Here is a 7,163-nt window from a genome sequence, read left to right as displayed (position 1 = left end):
CTTTTCTAATTAAATTTTTTTGGTTCACCTTCTGCACTTAGTTTAGCTTGTGCTGAGCTATCCTACTTCTCCTTCCCTCTAACATTACCTTGACTTTTCCTTTTCAAATTATCTTCTTTCTTCAAAGCATACTAATAAGAATCCTCAATTAAAAAAATATTCAGTATACCAACCTCATCCTAAATATTGTATCTCAAACCATTAATATACCAAGCTACCCTTTCCTTTGACAATTTTGTATGACCAAGCCAAATAATCAACTTGTAGAACTCCTCAATATAATCCTTTGTAGAAATATCTTTCTATTTTAGATTTTGTAACCTCTTAAACAAGTCAAGTTCATAATCAGGAGGAATGAACTTAGCCTTCAACTTAGTCACTATCAATCTCCATCTAGTAATCTTCATTTCACCTTCTTATTCTCTATCTATTCATAATTTCTTCCACCAAAGAGCAACATGTCCTTTCAACTTAGTTTGTGCCAACCTCATTTTGAGTGGATCCTCAATATTCTCAACCTTAAACTAGTCTTCCAACTCACCAATCTAGTCAATTAGGTCTTCAAGAGTCAAAGCATCTGAGAAATTAGTAATTTTAAGAACTTTCCTTAGGGAAAAATTCACCCAAGATCAAAGAACTCAAGTACAAGCGCAACAACAGACTAGAAAGAGTATGATCAAAATATCGATATATATTCAATTCAATGTCAAAGTACACTAGGAGTGCTTGTATATAAAGGCCTCTAGAATGCTTCTAGAATACATAGGAATCAACAACCTGATAAGCCATGCAACTAGGCACATGTCCCCTAGATATGGGTTATCCTCCATTAAGCACATGAGTAAGTGTAATGATGAGAGGATAAGCCTACAAAGGTGTAGCACACAAAATAATGTTGTAGACATGATGTGCTAAATTAGGAGTGCGAATAACTATGTTGTCTACATGAAAACTCAGTTAATTATGCAAACTCCAGTGTTGTAGACACCATGTGCTAAACTAGAGTTACTTCTGTGTTGTCAATATGATAACTCATAAAAGTAAAAAAAATCCTAAGTGTCTCACCAAATAAATAGTAAAATAATGCAATATAATAAAATAATGTATAAAATTAAGTAAACTTAAGTAAAGTGTAAATAGTAAATACTTATTTACACCAACACCCCCCTTTGAGTGTAACTTAGTGGAATGCACTTAATCTCACAAAAAGTAGGATGAAATGCATAATGGGTCTTGGCTTCTAGGTCATGTTAGGTACCCATGAACATAATGAAATGTAATCTCTCATACAACAAAGAAAGAGGGAAAACCTCATGGGAAAAACCCTCCCCCAAAAAGAGAGATGAAAAGACAAGACCCCCCCATTATGACATGCATCAAGTATATACAAAAGTGAAGGATGAGAAGAACACAATCCCAAAAGAGGAAAAGGTCCCCCCGACAAAAGAGAAGAAGAAGAGAGACAAGGTATTACACCTCCCCCTAATGAAGAATGTTGATCAATGAAAGCTGCTCCAAGGTAGAAGCTGGACCATGAGAGCTGAATAATGTTCCTCCCCTTTGGAAGAAACAATGGCAAAGGTACAAGTGAGATGCTCCCCCTATGTGTAGAAATAATCCCAATGATCAATGATGTCTCAAAAACCTGCTCAACTATCCCTATGTTGATGTTTATGGTCACCCCTTCTAAGACTGCTCAAAAGAACAAGTGCAGACCTAGCAAGGATGAATGTAGAACCTATCCCAAAGAACTCCTTGTCCTCTCAAATGATAAAGAGACCTCCTACAACTACTATACATAAGGATCCACAATCACATCAACTTGTAAAGATTTATCATATAGATAATGGACATGAGGGTCAGAGTGAGCCCTTGCAGCAACTGAAGAAGGATTTGCCTCATCAAAGAGAAGGTTTATATCATCAATAATGTCCCTCAAGTTTTCTATGTATGACTCCACAAAAAAACTTGAAATGTCTTCTATGTAGTCATCCACTGTTGTTGGAGTTGGAAGACAAGGTGTACCCTGTTGTGTTGGACCTATCATTATGGCAATATATGCATATGGACTATGTTGATGATGTGACCTCTCACTACATTTGTCAATAAAACCCCACATATGTAAATATATTGAAGCACTATTACTAGTGTCACTATCAGTTTCTACAAGGTATCAAGTGCGGAGAGGATTAGACGATTAGCTTGGTGAAATTTCCTCAAAGTGTACATCCTTCTCCACAAAAATCTCATAAATCTCAAGATCCATAAGTCTGTATGCCTTAACACCATCTTCATATCTGATGAAAATACAAGACCTAGGTGGTGATGTCTTGCATCCCCTACAAGATATGTTTGCCCATGCTAGACAACCGAAGACTCTAAAGTGTTTTACAACTAGTTTTCTATTGCACCATGCCTCAAAAGGAGTCTTACCATCTAAGGCATTATGAGGAGGCCTATTAAGAATGTGAGTGGCACTGCTTATAGCTTTGACTTCTAGTGTAGGATCAAGAGACTTGGCTTGTATCATGCAACTTGCCATGAACTTAAGAGTTCTAATCCTTAGTGCTACAATATCTATCTTGTGCAAACTGAATGCTGGTGGATTTTGAAGATCAATTCCCTTAAGTTTTCTAAAGTCTTTAAGTCTTCTATCCACATATCTACTTTTATTGTCCATCTGAAGAACCTTGATGGCTTTATTTTATTGTTCAACATGACTCTTGAAGCTAGAAACTTTTGCAACACTTGATTCTTGTGATGAAGAAAGTAAACCCATGTGTAGCGTGAAAAGTCATCAATGAAAGTAATGATGTAGAAGCCTTGGCTAATTGATGTCACTGCAAAGGTCCTACTAAAACCATGGGAACCAACTAAACAATAATTGGTGCTCTTGAAGCCTTTCCTTAATCATACTTCTCCTCAAGATGCATATCCATTGAACATGATGAACATTTACCCATATAAAAGTTGATTTTTGGTAGACCTTTGACCATGTTTTTTGAGAAAAGTTGTTGAAGATAGTGGAAGGCAAGATGACCATACCGCTCATGCCATAATTTGATTTGTGAATTGGAATTAGTTAACAAGGCATGTGAAGAAGACTTAGGCACAAAGTGAGAGAATTAATAAAGCCTCTTGTCATGATTGACTTTCCCCACTGCAACCAATGAATCATCTTTGAGACTTCACACCATTACTGAATCTAGAAGGAACTCAACATTGTTGCCATCTCCAAGGTGAGTGATTTGGTAAATTGAGAGGAGATTAGAGCTAAGGTTTGGAACATGGAGAACATCTTTGAATTCCCCATTTTCCATCTCCACATGTCCTTTCAGTTAGAGTAAATAATTATTTATTAATTATTTATTCTTTTACTTAAGTTTACTTAGGTTAATGCATTTAGTTAATAGTTACAGTTGATGAGTTATTGATAACATGAGAGTTTGTTTCTATCTAAGTGATACTTATCTTCTCACCTTGATCGAGGATATTCCACCTTTTGTGGACATATTCTTAGTTGTCAACCATATCTTCTAGCACCTTCTAGCTTGTTCTAAAAGCTTCCTTGAGGCCTTTATATTTAGGCTCTCTCATTGTATTTCATAACTCATTTTTAAGGCATATTGTATAGCAATACATTTCCATTGTTTACAATTTTCTCTCTTAGTCGGTTTAGTGTTTTTCCAAGCTCCACTTCTTCCTTCTTTAGTTTCCCTTTGATAGGTTATTTGCATTAAGGTGATCTTGGTGAGTTGTGAAATTGGCTCTCATCAACTTCTACATGGTATCAAAGCCTCTCTATTGCTTCTTGTTCAAAGGAATTTTGAAGCCATGATTTGGAGACAAAAACCCTAGTTTTTTTGTGTTGTTTTCTTCTATCTAGGGGAAGAGCATTTTTCAAAGCTCTTTGGGCCTAAATAGATGCTACCATTAACTTTAGAAGGCCCGTTACAATCAGGATCCATATACAATTTGCCAATTTTGGTGACAGGAGCTCTGGAAGGAATTTTTTTTAATCCAAGCCTATTGTATGGATTGTACAAACGATATTTTCAAAAAAAATTGGTGCCACCACTGGACAGCCACCACCGCACCACTATGGAGCCATCACCATGCAACCAATGCACAACTTGTGAGCCACAATAGCTAGCCACACCATCGCGGTGACACAATAGCCAGACCACCACTAGCGGGTATCCCACTTGCCACTAGCGGCCCATGGTGCCACCAACTATGATGACAGTCGCTAACAGTGGCCACTTCTCTACAACCCATGCAATGCCACTGACCTATCAATGCCCAGTCACCTACTACAACACACTTGGTCAATTCTTCAGGTGCCACATGGCAGGGGTACCACATTGGCATCTGTCACATGGTCCTTGCCACATTACCCACCACATCAGAATCTTGCCATGTGGATGCCATGCAAGCACTGCCATGTGGCAAACCATGTGGCCCCTTTTTTTGTTGTGATGGCTGACAAGCTATCAATTTTAATCAGGTGATTTTTTGATGTCAACATGACATCACCCTGCATAAGCACCCCTGCAAGCACTCTAGTCCCTTTTTCACCTACTCATAGTTTTTTGGCTATAACTTGAGAATACAAAGGTATTCTAATCTAAAAGAAGCACCAAAAAGCTAGTTTAGAGACAAAGACATTGGTGTATTTTTAGGTTTTGATATAGTTTTGTTGCCTTTTTTTGCAGTTGAAGTCCGAAGTTTTATTTTTCACTCTGGTAAGCATATCTTTTGTGTCCCATATCTATTTTTTGAAAACATTATGTTTTTAGAAAGTTGGTTTTGTCATCTTTTCATTAATGTTGTTATTTCCTTTAGATTCTACCCCATGCTCTTTCTATCATGTTTTTGGCATTTTTTCTCTATGGTGGATATCTTGGGTTTTTTAGGTTTGAGGATCATTTTCAATGCTTGGGATCTTTTATTTTGAGCTCTACTATCTTTTGTATAAGCTTTTTCCCCTTTTTGATCATTTTTTATATCATTTTTAAGCATCTTTATGCACACACATTGAGATAAAGTGCCACTCTTGCATTTCAAGTTCATGAACATTGTTTTGAGATAGTTGTAGTTGCACTATTTTATAAAGCACTATGGGGGATAGTTGTTTGTTGCTTTTGTGCCCTATTCCTTTTTTTTCCCCATGTAGAGTTGGTGACCGTGCCTTTATAAGTGTCTGTACCTCTTCAACTCTCTCATCATTCTTAGTTTTTTCTGCAAAGGATTTTGGCCTGCCTTTTCAGTTGCCTATCATCTGACCCCATATGCATTAAGGGGGGGTTATTCTATTGTTCTAATGCTTCCTTGGTTTGATGGTTTGACAGTGTGAGCTATATATTTAGTGGTTGATCCTATATACTAGGTGATTGTAGTGGCTGGCTACTTATGCATTTCGGTGAGATTGATCACCTACCATATAGACATGCTCAGTTCATGCCTTCTTCCATGGAGGTTCTTCAGATCAACAATTTCTTTTTGTTGATAGAATTTGTGGCTTCATGCTTTAGTGATGCTCTTTATGATCACTTTTTGTTCCTATTTTTTGGGACATTCCTCCAGTTGCAAGCTTCTTCAGTCCTTCACTAGGTTTTCTTACCTCTTTTTGGGGGAGCATTTTTCTCATGGGGTTTTCTCTCTTTCCCCATTTTTAGAGGTTGCATTTCTTTGCATTGTATATGGGTACCTAACATGGCCTTGTAGTTGGGACCCATTATGCATTTCATCTTTAGTTTTTCTAAGCTTAAGGAATTTCCCTAAGTTGCACTTAAGGTGGGTGTTAGAGTAAATAATTATTTATTAAATATTTATTCTTTTACTTAAGTTTAATTATTTCTTCTAGTTCTGAAAGTGCAGTATGACTTTAGAACAGAAGAAGAGATCCCAGGACCTGTAGAACCCAAGTAATCCACTAGAGTGTGAAAGTGCAAAACTCAAAGGAGAAAGAACCTGGAGTAGAATCTGGAAAAAAACCTCGACAACTGAATAATTCACAGAACCAGCTTTCCAATGATATCTGGTGAGCCCAAAAAAGAGTCCGGATGAGCAAGATATGGCTCCTGGAAGGCAAAATAGAATATTTGGCTTTGACTGCCAAAACAGGCAACCAAACTACACAAAAAACCAAAAATACCTATACCATCATCTCTATCTTGGAACCAAATTTTTGGGACATTTTTTGAATCAACAAAATACGTCTGTATGCTCAAGTTATGGAAGAAAACTGACAGGGCCTCTGAATGCAAGAAAAAATTATTATTTTTTAATAAAATAATAAAAAATAAAATAAAAAACTTCCACCACCACCGCACCGCCGGCGGAGAAGTGGCTGGGTGGTGGGAGGGTGGAGGCCGCCATGGGCGGGGTTGCGGCGAAGCCATGACGGGAACCACCGGCGAAGCCACTGCAGGCTACTGGCGGACTGCCAGCGGTTGCCACCAGCAATGACCGCAGCGATGACTACTAGCGGCTCCGCTATGGTTTCTTAACCATGGCAGCTTAAAAAAGCTACAAAATCAATTTTTTTTGCAATTTTTTTTAAATTTTTGATGCATCATACTGCGTGCAGGGGGCCGTACAGCCCTGTCGAACAAAAATTTTTGCCTCCCAGACCAACGGTGTCCAAAATGGACAAATTTTATATGGATTCTAAGGTTTTTGGGCGCTCTGAGTGCAACGGTGATGTCTGTTTGAGCCCAAAGTGACCAAAAAGAAAGGTCCCCCTAAATCCACATAAAAAGCTTTTGAAACCCTTGAAAAAAGCAGCTTCTGAAATGCTTCAACAAACCATGAACAACGAGCAGCAAGCTTGCTTTGATACCATGTTAGATTAGGTGAAAAACTAATCTCCCAAGAACACCTACATGCATAAACCTGTCACATGGATGAAGCAAAGAACAGAGGCAAGGAAAAATCATGGAGGCCAAAAAGCCAGAGACATCTTATGGACATGCAAAGAGAAATTTCTATTATGATCCAATAAGTGAATGAATAAAATACAAAGAGGTGAATCCTTATAAAGGAATCACGAAACCCAAAAAGGGAAACTAAATCCTAAAAAAGCTAAGTTGCACAATATAATTAATAAAATATTAATTATATGCACCTACAAGATAGCTTAAGAAAACAAGAGTAATAGG

Source organism: Cupressus sempervirens, chromosome 4, assembly GCF_028749045.1.
Source record: "Cupressus sempervirens isolate cs-2001-9-10 chromosome 4, ASM2874904v1, whole genome shotgun sequence".
Taxonomy (NCBI): Eukaryota; Viridiplantae; Streptophyta; class Pinopsida; order Cupressales; family Cupressaceae; genus Cupressus; species Cupressus sempervirens.
This window is presented reverse-complemented; position numbering follows the sequence as displayed.